Source organism: Geotrypetes seraphini, chromosome 1 (genome assembly GCF_902459505.1).
Source record: "Geotrypetes seraphini chromosome 1, aGeoSer1.1, whole genome shotgun sequence".
Lineage (NCBI taxonomy): Eukaryota > Metazoa > Chordata > Amphibia > Gymnophiona > Dermophiidae > Geotrypetes > Geotrypetes seraphini.
The window spans coordinates 402,733,705-402,746,433 of record NC_047084.1 but is presented as its reverse complement, the minus strand read 5'-3'; the positions used below and the strand labels follow the sequence as shown (position 1 = coordinate 402,746,433).

At 42.2% G+C, this 12,729-nt stretch overlaps 1 protein-coding gene across 1 annotated transcript in view; it reads right to left on the bottom strand.

The window, feature by feature from the left end:
- Window positions 1-12,729, bottom strand: part of LOC117347325 (dynein heavy chain 6, axonemal-like) — a 2,502,256-nt gene that overhangs the window by 1,183,162 nt on the left and 1,306,365 nt on the right.

Here is a 12,729-nt window from a genome sequence, read left to right as displayed (position 1 = left end):
AAACAGTTTCTCCGCTTCATGTATTGTTGAGGTGTCCTCCTTCGTAAAGACGGACGCAAAGAAGGAATTTAGTTTGTCTGCGATTTGTTTATCTTCCTTGATGTACCCTTTTCTTCCCTTGTCGTCCAGGGGTCCCACTGCCTCTTTTGCAGGTTTTTTCCCTTTCACGTATCTAAAGAAGGGCTTGAAGTTTTTGGCCTCCTGGGCTATTTTTTCCTCATAGTCCTGTTTTGCATCCCTCACCGCCTTGTGACATTTCTTCTGTTCATCTTTATGTTTGTTCCAGGCTTCGGTTGTCTTCGTGCATTTCCATTTTTTGAAAGAGTCCTTCTTTTCTTTTATGGCTTCCTTCACCTGTATGGTAAGCCATGCCGGTTCTCCTTTGCCTTTAGTTCTCCGATCTTTGGAAATCCTTGGAATGTAGAGATCTTGTGCTTCTGCAATAGTATTTTTCAATAGGCACCATGCCTGATCTACTGTTTCAAGTTTGTCCACCATCTTCTCGAGTCGTTTTGTTACCATGGCTCTCATGCAATCGTATTTACCCTTTTTAAAGTTTAAGGTGGTGGTTAAGGTTTTGGCATGTTTCCCTTTCCCGATGTCAAGTTTAAAGTTGATTACATTGTGATCACTCGTTCCCAGTGGAACCATGACTTCCACTTCTGTTATCGGTCCCGTGAGGCCATTTAGGACCAAGTCCAAGGTGGCGTCGCCTCTTGTCAGCTCTTTTACCATTTGCTCCAGGAAGCAATCCCCTAGCACCTCCAGGAACTTGGCCTCCTTGCCGCAGTTGGAGGCTCCTAGTTTCCAGTCTATTCCTGGGAAATTGAAGTCTCCCAATATAACTACATTGCCTGTCTTGCATACTTGTTTGATTTCCTCCATCATTTCTGAGTCAGTGACCTCCGCCTGTCCTGGGGGACGATAGTAAAGGCCAATTTTTGTATCTGCGCCATTGTGACCAGGAATTTTGATCCAGAGGGACTCCAGCTTCTCTTTCCTGTCTGTTGTAATCATTCCAACAGAATCTATTCCTTCCTTAACATATAGGGCAATACCTCCACCTTTCTGCCCTTCTCAATCCCTTCTATATAGTTTGTATCCCTGTAGTACTGTGTCCCATTTGTTTTCTTCATTCCACCATGTTACTGTTATGCCAATGATATCCATGTTCTCATGTCTTGCTATCGTCTCTAGTTCTCCCATTTTGTTTCCTAGACTTCTAGCATTTGTATACATACATCTAAGTTCCCTTCGTGTTACCTTTTTGGACCTTCTACTCTTGGCTGTCCTTACAGTTTCATTTACGGTATCCTTTACTGCTCCTGTGTTATCTCCCATGTTTGCTGTGTGGTCATCCCCTCCTGTGTCTGAGTTGTCCCTTCCTGCTTGTTCTCCTTTGTTGGCTGTGAGGTCGACCTCTCTTGTGTATGAGTAGTAGTCCTTTGTTCCTACGTCGGGGCATCCTGTTGTCCGTTTTAAGAGAGAGGTTGTAGAGGCTCAGCATTAAAGATAATTTTCACAGCAACCTGTGAACTACATATATAATTTGCATTTCATTACTTGCTAAGACTCAAAAACTAAATAAAGCATACAAACACAAGGCAACAAAAAATTTTTTTTGAATAATCTGACAACACAGCACATTTTTCTAAATCAGATTTCAGATCTGTTATTAATTTTTTTTCAGTCACGTAAACTTTTAAAGTTATGACTAATGTTAGTTTATAGCATTTTAGCATATAGGGTTTTAAGAATTGCAGCATCAGCTTAAAGAAATGTTGCAGTATCTTTGGTCCAAAGTCCAAATAAACACACAGCACAGCATAATTATACTGCACTGTATCACTTAGCAACCAATATTTCTTCAAAAATGCCGAGTATGATTTCTTTTTGTGAGTTGTCTGGATTGTCATGGCACAACATCCAGCAGTAGTTGGCCATCATACTCTCATTCCAGAAACCTTGGTAGCGATGTTCCATTAACTGAATGTTGTGACATTTCCATCCCTAGGGATGAACCTGTCAGGGTTAAGTCAGGTGCTAAACGAGTTGCCAGAGGCAGGAATCCAGCGGAAGGTAGAGCCTCAGAGGCTGTAGAGGACAGGGCTGCCTATCCTGAAGAGAATGAGCTTGACTCTGACCTAGAACCCATTCTAGAGCCAGAGCCTGTCAGGAGAGCAAGCTCCCTTAGAAAGTTCAATCAGTTCCCAAACTGTAATATCCCCAGGGAACTGAGAGGGAGCCAGAGAGCATACAGACCTGTGCCCCAGCCACGTCAGCTAGGGAGTAGCTTTAACAACTTAAAACAGCTCTCAAAGAGTGTGAGGGAGGGAGCTCAGGAAGACCTGGCAGATAGGGCTCTTCTGGCCAGGCAAGGACAAAGCACCAAGCAGGAGCCCATGGAATGGGAAGGCCCTACACCCCAGGAGACTACAGAGCTGGAAGCCTCAGAAGAAAGCATGGACATAGCATTTGAAATGCCCGAGGACACAGCAGAACAAATGGACATGAGTTTGGCAATTTCCTGCCAGTGATTTAGTTTGTTCTTTTTGGATATTTTTGTTGGGACAATTTGCAAATGAAGTAGCTACCAAGGAACTGTGTTTTGAGAAGGTTCTTTTTTTTTGTTGCACAGCAGTGGGGGGCTGGGCTGGAAGCAATGCTGGAATTGTGCACAGCACTAATTGAACTGCTCTACACTAGCTGGGACTGGGTTTGTAGGAAGCTAGTGTGTGTGTTTTTTTGTTTGTTTGTTTGTTGCATTGCAAGAGAGTGACTGCCAAAATTGGGGAGGGTTCACAGAAGACTTCGGATTGGGAATTTTGTGGGTTGCTTGTTGAAAGCTATTATTGGAGTGAACCCAGCAATTCTGTCCCAGTTCCTTGGAAATGGAGAGTTACTATGGCCTAGAAGGGCAACAGCAGTGAGCTGTGTTTCTATAATTTTTTTTCTTTTCAAACTGCAAGAGCCTGGTGAAGAGCAGGACTAAGTTAGTTAGAGCCCAGGTTTCTAGGAAGAAGAGTAAAAGTGTTTTTCTTTTTCCTTGTTTGGAGCAGTAAGGAGCTGCCCAGGACATGATGAAGAACTTGAGAGTACTTACCTGGCTGGCCCGGAACGTCCTCTCCGACGTCAGAATTGATGTCAGAAAGACTTCTTGTCAGCTGGGGGAGGTAAGATTGCAGCGGCGCGGGCCGGGGGAAAGGAAGGGCAGGAGGACCTGAACCTGGCCAGCTGTGCACCCCCCCAAGCCGTGCACCTGGGGCGGACTACCCCCCTTGGTACGCCACTGTCCCCAGAAATCATGAAAGCAGCTCCATTAGATTTCAAACTAAATTTGCTGAATTATTTAAATAATTTAAAGAATGGAAGATTTCTTGCCAATAATAGTCACTTTATAATAACTCCCAAAAAACTGTAAAGAATCATTAGCATTAGTAACTAATTATAGGCCAGTAGCATCCATTCCATTTTTTATAAAAATCATGGAAGGATTGGTACATATTCAACTGATGGAATATCTCAATCAGTTCTCTCTTTTGCAAGAAACTCAATCTGGCTTTAGACCTTTGTTTAGCACTGAGACAGTAATTGCGGCCATTTTGGATAATTTGCGTCTCCTACTCAGTAGGGGCCTTAATGTCCTGATTATGCAATTTGATATGAGTTCTGCCTTTGATTTAGTGGACCATGGGAAATTGTTACATTGCTTATGTCTCGCACCTATCAAATACGTTTTAACTATGATTTTTCTGGTACTTGGAGTAATCCATCTGGTGTTCCGCAGGTGTCACCATTATCCCCATTGATTTTTAATGAATATATGTCATCATTAGGTGAGCAATTGTCCCAATTGGGGATAAAAGTATTTAGTTACGCAGATGATTTTACAATCAATATTCCATTTGCTACCTCTCTCTCTGGAGTCATCCCTAAAGCAACAGAGGTATTAAATTTGATAGAGCAATGGATGACTGACTTTAGACTGAAACTTAATTCAGAAAAAACAAATTTTTTTGTAGCTTCATCACACCCGTTTGATACTAAAACATCATTGTGTACCAATAATCTTAATTATCCTATTCAATCTACTATGAAGGTTTTAGGCGTAATACTGGATCAGGTTCTAACTATGTTGGTGGACTAACACCCATTGACGATTTTATAGCTACACAAAACTGTAATTTATCATTGTCACTATAATATTCTTTACTTTCATGACATGTCTAACAGTTAATCTGATTGTGGTTTTGATATTTCCTGATAGTTCTGTTTACTGTTCTTTGTATATCTGAAATACTTAATAAACAGATTGAACTGAAAAGAAAGGGTTTTTTAACTCTTTGGAAGCTTCGGTCCATTAGAGCATATTTTAACATTTCATCATTTAGAATTTTGGTACAATCCCTTATACTAAGTCAACTAGATTCTGTAATATCGCCTATTTAGCAATTTATCAGAAGAATATGCAGCGATTACGATTGGTGCAAAACGCAGCAGTCAGGTTGATTTTTGACTTCTTATCGACTTCTGCATTGGCTGTCGATGGAGTCGCATATGAAATTTAAGTTTGGCTGTTTTTGTTTTAAGGTTTTATTTGGGTTAGCTCCTACATATATAACTGACCTTTTTTCTTTTTCAACCAATAGACACAAGAGAAGCTCACACTTGAATTTTGTTTCCCCACCAGTTAGAGAATGTAAACTTAAAAAAAATACCATCAACATCTTTATACGTATCAGGCATCATTATGGGGTAAAGATTTGGAAAAATTGCTTTCGCTTACTAATACTTATGAGGAATTTAGGAGTCATCTAAAAACATATTTGTTCTTAAAGCACTTAGCTGATTTGCAAAATATTATACAATAACTTATCTTAAGGTTTTTAGTTACTAGTTTTTAATTTTTTAAGTTTTTCTCAATTTGTATTTTTAACTATTGTAAACCACATAGAACTGCGGTATATAAACTTTTATTATTATTATTTATTATTATTATTATCCCCTTCTTAATCATTCCTAGCATTCTGTTTTCCCTTTTTGCCACCGCCACACATTGCGTGGACGGCTTCATTGACTTGTCTACCCGTACTCCCAAGTCTCTTTCCTGAGGGGTCTCTCCAAGTACTGCACCAGACATCTTGTATTCGTTAAACCTCATTTGCTATGTTGCGGCCCATTTCTCAAGCGTGTTTATGTCACGTTGCAGGTCTTCGCAATCCTTCTGTGTCTTCACTACTCTGAATAACTTTGAATCGTCTGCAAAATTTAATCACCTCGCTTGTCGTACCAATATCCAGGTCATTTATAAATATGTTGAAAAGCACGGGCCTAAGCAGCAAACCCTGTAGCACTCCACTCGTGACGCTTTTCCAGTCCGACTATTGTCCATTTACCCCCACTCTCTGTTTCCTATCCGCCAACCAGTTTTTAATCCACGTGAGTATTTCACCCTCGATTCCATGGCTCACAATTTTTCAAAGTAGTCATTCATGTAGTACTTTGTCAAACACCTTCTGAAAATCCAGATATACAATGTCGACTAGGTCACCCTTGTCTATCTGCCTGTTTACTCCCTCGAAGAAGTGCAGTAAGCTGTGCTGGCTGGTCCTCATCAGATTGTGTCCATCAAGGTGATCAATGATGCAGTCCTTTATTAGAGCCTCTACTCTCTTTCCCGGTACTGAGGTCAGATTCACCGGTCTGTAGTTTCCCGGATCTCCTCTCGAACCTTTGAAGATTGGTGTAACATTTGCCACTTTCCAGTCTTCCGGAATCTTTCCTGATTTGATTGACAGATTGAATATTAGCTGGAGCAGTTCAGCTATAACCCCTTTCGGTTCCTTGATTACCCTCGGATGGATGCCATCCGGTCCCGGGGATTTATCGTTTTTAAGCCTATCAATCTGCCTGCATACCTCTTCTAGACTGACTGTCAACCCTGTCAGTTTCCCCTCTTCATTTCCTGCATATAGTCTGTCAGTTTCTGGTATATTGTATATATCCTCTTCGGTAAATGCAGATGCAAAAAATATGTTCAGTTTGTCGGCGATGGCTTTATCCTCTTTTAGTACTCCCTTTATTCCATGGTCATCCAACGGCCCCACCACTTCATTAGTGGGTCGTTTCCCCTTAATATATCAAAAGAACAGCTTGAAGTTTTTTGCCTCCTTGGCTATTTTTTCCTCGTAGTTCCTTTTGGCCCCTCTTACAGCCTCGTGACACCTGCTTTGATGTTACATGTGCTTTTTCCAGTTTTCATCTGTTTTTGACCTTTTCCATTCCTTAAACGAAGTCTTCTTGTCTCTGATCGCTTCCTTTACCACTACAGTGAGCCATGTCGATTCCTTGTTCTTTTTCCTCTTGGATCTATTGTTGATATACGGTATATATAGATTTTGCATCACGGTGACTGTGCCCTTAAAAAGGGACTATGCTTGCTCTAGCATTTTTACAGTGTTTATCCTCTTCTTAATCTTCTCCACCATGATTCTCATCCCTTCGTAATTCCCTTTTCAGAAGTTCAGTGCCATGGCTGTCGTTCTGGATTGATGTTTTGCCCCTGTGTCCAGGTTGAAGTGGATCATATTGTGATCACTGTTTCCCAACATCCCTTCTACTTCTACACCTTGTGCCGGTCCTCGTAGTCCATTTATAATTAAGTCCAGAATTGCATTTCCTCTCATATTTTCCTTGACAAGTTGTTCCAGGAAGCAATCGCCTACAGCATCCAGGTACTTGATCTCCCTACTGCAGCCGGAGGTGCCTAGGTTCCAGTCTATCCCCGGATAATTGAAGTCACCCATGATAACTGCATTGCCTCCCTTGCAGTTGTGTTTAATCTCATCCATCATTTCTCCATCAGTATCTTCGGACTGCCCTGGGGGTCGGTAGTAGATGCCGATCTTCGTTTCCATTCTATTTGTTCCCGGTATTTTATCCCATAGAGACTCTAGCTTATTTTTCATTTCCGGTATGTTCTCTCCAGTAGACTCGATTCCTTCTTTGATATATAGGGCAATACCCCTCCTTTCTGTCCTACTCTGTATTTGCGGTATAGGTTGTATCCCGGTAGCATAATGTCCCACATGTTTTCCTCGTTCCACCATGTTTCTGTGATACCGATGATGCCAAGGTTATCTTTTTTAGCCCTGGCTTCCAATTCCCCCATCTTATTCCTTAGGCTCCTTGCATTTGTGTACATACACTTGAGTTTGCGACTTGTTACTTTCTTGCATTTCCTTCCCTCGTGTCCCTTTCAATCCATCAGAATTTCTATCTTGCCTATGATATGGTTTAGTGGAAGGTGACAGAGGGGTAGTGATCAATTGAGATTACTCTGAGGAAAAGGATGTTAAAAATGGTGTGCCTCAAGGTTATGTTCTTATACCTACTCTTTTTAATATTTTTATAAGCGATATTGCTGCAGGGCTGTCAGGTAGGATTTGCCTCTTTGCAGATGATACCAAAATCTGCAATAGACTAGACTCCCAGGATGGTGTGAATAACATGAAAAAAGTCCTGGCAAAGCTTGAAGAATGGTCTGAAATTTGGCAGTTAAAATTTAATGCTATGAAATGTAAGGTCATGCATTTGGGCTGCAAGAACCAGAGTGAACGGTATAGTTTAGGGGGTGAAGAACTTATGTGCACGACAGAAGAGCGGGACTTGGGTGTGATTATACGTGATCTTAAAGTGGCCAAACAGGTTGAAAAGGTGATGGCAAAAACTAGAAGGATGCTAGGGTGCATAGAAAGAGATATGGCCAGTAGGAAAAAGGAGGTATTAATGCTTCTGTATAAGACTTTGGTGAGACCTCATTTAGAATATTGTGTACAATTCTGGAGGCTGCACCATCAAAAAGATATAAAAAGGTTCTGGCAGAAGGGAGTTGGGATCGCTCCTGCCAATGATCTTCAGGGGATGCAAGGGGGTGGGCATCCCTCCTGCTGTTGATCTATGGGTGACGACGGCAGGAGGATTTGGGCACTTCTCCTGCCATGTACATTCAGGGGGGGACTTCGGTGGTTTCAACAGGAGGGACTGAGCATCCCTCCTGCCGGCTGACTTTGCAGAGGAACAGATTCCTTGCTGCAGCTGCTAAACTGATTGCAGCAGGGAGATTCCCTTGCCACGATTAGTTCAGCGGATGTGTCTATTTAAAGTGTAGGCCAGCATTTTGCTAGCCTAGATTTCAGGTGCCTATCACAGCCCTAGGGAAACATCTAGAGCCACTTAAGCTCACCTAAGGCCACTTCCGGGTGAAACCACGCCCAGGCTTAGCCTTGGGCAAGCTTAGGCAGCCCTACACATCTCCTTAGGCTCACGAAAACATCTACAATGTAGATGCCTGCTTCGGGGTTTTTTGTTTTTTTTTAACGTGCATCACAATTGGCTGGTTAGACAGCAGTAGGACACCTACCTCCACCTGCAATTGAGACACCTTCATCATAAGATAAAACAGGGGAAACAAAACCACAAAAGCACAAAACCAAAATGGAATTGTCCCAATCAGAATGGTGCACACTAAACAAAAGTGTCCTTCAACTCATCTGATAAATCCAAATGCCTTTATTCATCCAAAGCCTCATAAAATTCATCCAATGACTCAATGACCCGACATGTACATGTTTCGGCCTAACTGGCCTGCCTCAGGAGTCTTGTGAGTCTTCACTGGGTTTATTTGAAAAACCATACAGAATACAGAGACACGCACCCTCTAAATGCAGCTGCTAAACTTTCTTCAGGTCGGTTACTTCATTGAAAGCACCCAGTCACTTCTAGCAGTCTAAGCTACAAATTTCTCATAAGCCCACATATCCGCTAACTAGCTCACGTGGCCTTGTCGAATGCTTTCTGAAAATCCAAGTATATAATATCCACCGGTTCTCCATTATCAATTTGTCTGTTCACTGTCTCAAAAAATTGAAGTAGGTTCATCAAACATGACTTCCCTTTCCTTTCACATATTTTCAAACAGAAATCCTGGAAAATACATGTGAGATGGAGGTCCTTTTTGGATGATATGAGCTGGACGTCTCTATTATGACTTGAATGTCCTTTTGAAAATGCCCTTCCACATGTCTACAATTGTATTAATATCTTATTCATATTTGTGTGTTGATTTTTATGAACAAAGCGTAATTATTAACTACTTTTCAGATGTTTCCTGTGTTACTCAACTGACGCAGAAACAGTTTCATCGATGAATAGGATCAACCTTTCAAAATTATTGGGAGTACCAAATCCAATGGAAATGACCTCTCCCTAGACAGAGAGGTTGAGGGACCTCAAGAACTCACAGTACTGGCTCCTATATTTCAATTAAAATCACAGGTACTGGTGATAGATGCCTCTTTTTTGTATCTTCCTAGCATGCATTCTTAGAACCCCGGAGGCATATTTAAAACCCTAGTATGCATATTTAGAAAGCTAGAGGCTTTTTGCTGAATAAATAACAGCTCTCTGAAGACTTGTCCTCTGGAATTTGTATCCCCAGGAATTTGTGTCAGATAGGTCTGGAGGGGTTATAGAAGAGGAAGTCTTTGGTTGGTTTTCTTGAAGGGGGGCTTCAGGGGAGGAGTCTGGAATTGTAGTGAGGCTTTGGGAGGAGAATCTGGAATTAAGGATTTTAACACTGATGTTGTTATCCATCTGGGAACAAATGACCTGGCCAACAACTCCACACTTGCAGCACAGAAAGCTTTTCGGGAGCTTGGTGAGGGCGTGAAACCTTTTGTAAAGACTTTAGCTTTTTCTGAAATATTGCCTGCATATGGAAAAGGAGAGCAAAGAATGAAAAACACAGAGGACTTTAATAGATGGCTCAGAGCCTGGTGTCATCAAGAAGGCTTCAGGTACATAGGAGGATGGGGAAATACATGGAAGGACAAGAAGCTATATTGCACTGATGGACTACATATTACTACAGCAGGAAAAAGAAACCTTGCAGAGAAATTTAGACAATATTTTTCCAGGCATTTAAACTAGAAGGTGGGGGTGGTGTATGTACGAAGGACAATTATAGAGACCACCCCCGGCAAAAGAAAAGATGTGATAGTAGTAAAGGCTGCAACATAAGCAATATCAGCAACTCATTTCTTAGTATTGCAACGGAAAGTGAAACGACACAAAAATCCATACGAAGAAGGAGATTATCGCTGAAAAATAGCTGGAAAGCGATGACCACAAATGCTCGCAGTCTAAGCAACAAAGTTCATGATCTGCAAGCCCTGATATTAGAGGCAGATCTAGATATTGTTGCTATCACAGAGACATGGTTCAGTGAATCACATGGATGGGATGCAAACATACCGGGATATAATCTTTTTAGGAAGGACAGAGATGGTCATAAAGGTGGAGGAGTAGCTCTCTATGTAAAGATCAATATCCAAGCGACCGAAATGCAAGGGACCTGGGGAGAGGAAGAAGCGATATGGATTGCTCTGAAAAGAGAAGATGGAACTTCTATCTACGTGGGTGTAGTCTACAGACCTCCGACTCAATCGCAGCAAATTGATAAGGATCTGATTGTGGATATCCAAAAGTTTGGAAGGAAAGAGGAGGTTCTGCTGTTGGGAGATTTCAACCTGCCGGATGCGGACTGGAATGTTCCGTCTGCGGAATCGGAAAGAAGTAGGGAGATTGTGGATGCCTTTCAAGAGGCTCTGCTCAGACAAATGGTGACGGAACCCACAAGGGAAAAAGCGATATTGGATCTGGTCCTCACAAATGGAGAGAGTATCTCTAATGTTTGAGTGGGTGCTCACCTGGGTAGTAGCGATCATCAAACGGTTTGGTTTGATATAACGGCTAAAGTGGAGAGCGGCCGCACGATACTTAAAGTCCTAGATTTCAAACGTACGGACTTTAGTGCAATGGGAAAGTACCTGAAGAAAGAGCTGTTAGGATGGGAGGACATAAGAGAAGTGGAAAGACAGTGGTCTAAGCTGAAAGGAGCGATAAAAATGGCTACGGACCTTTATGTGAAGAAAATCAATAAAAACAAAAGAAAAAGGAAGCCGATATGGTTCTCCAACCTAGTGGCTGAGAAAATAAAGGCGAAAGAGTTGGCGTTCATGAAATATAAAAAAAACCCAAGAAGAGGAGAGCAGAAAGGACTACAGGGTGAAACTGAAAGAAGCCAAGAGAGAGATACGTTTGGCGAAGGCACAGGCGGAAGAACAAATGGCTAAAAATGTAAAAAAGGGAGATAAAAATTTTTTCAGATATATTAGTGAAAGGAGGAAGATAAAAAATGGAATTGCTAGGCTAAAAGATGCTGGGAACAAATATGTGGAGAGTGATGAGGAGAAAGCAAATGTGCTAAACAAATACTTCTGTTCTGTGTTCACAGAAGAAAATCCTGGAGAAGGACCGAGATTGTCCGGCAAAGTTACACGAGAAAATGGAGTAGATTCTGCGCCGTTCACGGAGGAGGGTGTTTATGAGCAACTTGAAAAACTGAAGGTGGACAAAGCGATGGGACCAGACGGGATCCATCCCAGGATACTAAGGGAACTCAGAGAGGTTCTGGCGAGTCCTATTAAAGACTTGTTCAACAAATCTCTGGAGACGGGAGTGATTCCTGGGGATTGGAGGAGAGCGGATGTGGTCCCTATTCATAAAAGTGGTCACAGGGATGAAGCAGGAAACTACAGGCCGGTGAGCCTCACTTCAGTTGTTGGAAAAATAATGGAAGTGTTGCTGAAAGAAAGGATAGTGTATTTCCTTGAATCTAATGGGTTACAGGATCCGAGGCAACATGGCTTTACAAAAGGTAAATCATGCCAAACGAACCTGATTGAATTTTTTGATTGGGTGACCAGAGAGCTGGATCGAGGACATATGCTAGATGTAATTTATTTGGATTTCAGCAAAGCCTTTGATACAGTTCCTCATAGGAGGCTGTTGAACAAACTTGAAGGGCTGAAGTTAGGACCCAAAGTGGTGAACTGGGTCAGAAACTGGCTGTCGGACAGACGCCAGAGGGTGGTGGTTAATGGAAGTCGCTCGAAGGAAGGAAAGGTGACTAGTGGAGTCCCTCAGGGTTCGGTGCTGGGGCCAATCCTGTTCAATATGTATGTAAGTGACATTGCTGAAGGGTTAGAAGGAAAAGTGTGCCTTTTTGCAGATGATACCAAGATTTGTAACAAAGTAGACACCGAAGAGGGAGTGGAAAATATGAAAAAGGATCTGCAAAAGTTAGAGGAATGGTCTAATGCCTGGCAACTAAAATTCAATGCAAAGAAATGCAGAGTAATGCATTTGGGGAATAATAATAGGAAGGAACCGTATATGCTGGGAGGAGAGAAGCTGATATGCACGGACGGGGAGAGGGACCTTGGGGTGATAGTGTCCGAAGATCTAAAGGCGAAAAAACAGTGTGACAAGGCAGTGGCTGCTGCCAGAAGGATTCTGGGCTGTATAAAGAGAGGCGTAGTCAGTAGAAGAAAGAAGGTGTTGATGCCCCTGTACAGGTCATTGGTGAGGCCCCACTTGGAGTATTGTGTTCAGTTTTGGAGACCGTATCTGGCGAAAGACGTAAGAAGACTTGAGGCGGTCCAGAGGAGGGCGACGAAAATGATAGGAGGCTTGCACCAGAAGACATATGAGGAGAGACTGGAAGCCCTGAATATGTATACCCTAGAGGAAAGGAGAGACAGGGGAGATATGATTCAGACGTTCAAATACTTAAAGGGTATTAACGTAGAACAAAATCTTTTCCAG